Source organism: Mus pahari, chromosome 23, assembly GCF_900095145.1.
Source record: "Mus pahari chromosome 23, PAHARI_EIJ_v1.1, whole genome shotgun sequence".
NCBI classification, from domain to species: domain Eukaryota; kingdom Metazoa; phylum Chordata; class Mammalia; order Rodentia; family Muridae; genus Mus; species Mus pahari.
In genome coordinates, this window is record NC_034612.1 from 11,628,246 (window position 1) to 11,630,407 (window position 2,162).

General features: G+C 46.5%; 1 protein-coding gene across 3 annotated transcripts in view; it reads right to left on the minus strand.

Annotated features, from left to right (window-relative positions):
* The window catches only part of Acad10 (acyl-CoA dehydrogenase family member 10), a 43,909-nt gene that overhangs the window by 40,887 nt on the left and 860 nt on the right, over window positions 1-2,162 (minus strand). The window lies entirely within an intron of this gene.

Consider the following 2,162-nt stretch of genomic DNA (forward strand, 5'->3'; position numbering starts at 1 on the left):
TCTATGAGGGACAACAAACTAATGTGGAGGCAGAGGTTACAGGCTTAGGCTGCCACTTCTGTGTTGTGGATCCCTGGCGAACNGGACTCTGGCCTTTGTGCACACTTGGCAAGCACTCTGTCCCCATTCTCNCCAGGCCTTGGCACCAGACCAGAGCCTGTTCCCCTGCCTCATCTGGCTNGTCAATTTTTACTCACTGTTACACCTCAGCCTTGCCCTCTTCTTTCCCCAAGCTGACTGTGGCAGTTTTGTAGTGGGTTCCTGCTGCCAATGTCCCTTTTCCATACCTCTACTGGAGTATTTAACCTCNACACACACTAACTGTTCGTCTATATATAGTAAGCCCCACAAGGCAAGGACTGAGTTGTCTTTTAGATACCCAACCTCTGGGGCTTGGTGCTAGAGTCAGAACAGCTCCTCAGGCTAAATGACCTGAAGGACAAGAAACTGGATAGATCACAAAATCCCATGAATCCCATCCTGAGGATGCATGGCTATACCCCTAGCACAAGAGAGGCAGTGGGGCAGCCTTGAATGCCCAAGCTAGCCTAGGCTAGCCCAGGCTAGCCAGCTAGGAAAGGGAGAGAGGGATGCAGGGAGGGAAGAGCTAGGGACACACTTGAGTGGCTGACATCCAGGATGACAGCTTGTCCATTCCTAGTTAGCAATGCTAGTTTCCTGGAACTGGCATCTTCTATACCACAGAGCATCTTTGTTTTCTCCTTGTCTGTCAGAATGAGGTTAGACTAATATAGGCTTCCTGCCTCGATCATATTTCATAAACAGCCACATGGTGTATAGTTTTATAATACAGAGATGGTGTAGTAAAGACATAAGGGATCTGGATTGACTGGATTCCAGATCTGACTCTGCTACCCACTGCGCGTGAGGTCCTGGGTATGTTACCCTCTCTGAGCCTCAGCTTCCTCCTCTGTAAAATGGGGACAATGACAGTACCTATTGCAAAGGTGGTGGGTCGGGTCACCCACTGCCTAAGGTTAAGAATGTAGAGCTATCAAGTTAGTGTGTGGCACACTACTTAGGGTTATCTAACACTTGACTTGGGGGTGTGCCTCAGCAGAATGGCTTGTGCTTAGCATGCTGAAGTCCCTAGGTCAACCTCAGCACCATAAACTAATGTCTGACACACGGTCAGATGATCTACACTGTGTGGGTGGATGGTGCACCTTCATATACGCCCGCTATTCTCCGTGAGGGTGGTGTGATTTGCCTATATCTATGCACATTTTTTGGTGGTCCTCATCAGGTGACAGTACTACTGAAGTCTACGTTTCACAGACACACATACATGCACCCCGAAAGTTTTATCATGATGTGAAATGTGAGCAGGATTTGGGAAACTGTGGCATTAAAAGGGTATGAGACATATTACATAGGAAGCAGCACAAGCACCTCTATGTATCCTGCTTTCCTCTTACAGGTACCATTTGTATACACGGCCTCTCCCGTACCTCTTACACTAAAGCATGTACACAATAGCATCCTGTCATGTCGTGTTTTTTTCTCCATATATGCACTGATTTTACCTGGCTTTTCTCTTGTTTGTTTGTTTCTTTCTTTCTTCCTTTTAAAGATTTATTTATTTTATGTATATCAGTACAAATGGTTGTGAGCCATCATGTGGTTGTGGGGAATTGAACTGAAGACCTCTGCTTGCTCCAGCCCTGCGCTTGCTCCTGCCTCACTCGCTTCTGCCCAAAGATTTATTTATTAATACATATAAGTACACTGTAGCTGTCTTTAGACACACCAGTAGAGGGGGTCAGAATTCATTATGGATGTTTGTGAGCCACCATGTGGTTGCTCATATTTGAACTCAGGACTTCTGGAAGAACAGTCAGTTCTCTTAACTTCTGAGCCATCTCTCCAGCCCTCTTTCCTTCTTTCTTTCTCTTGTGTATAGTGGACATTAGGTCGATTATGTCATGTCTTTGTGTGTGTGTGTGTGTGTGTGTGTGTGTGTCCTAGACACTGAACCCAGAACCTATAACTCAGGCATTCTACCACTGAAGTGCATTCCCCAGTGTGTGTGTGCTCACTNTAGCACCTGCAGAGAGGACAATTCTTGAGTTAGTTCTATTCTGCCATCCTATGAAGCACAAAGCCTCCAGCAGAAGCCTGTAACTCTGGCACTGGTGAGG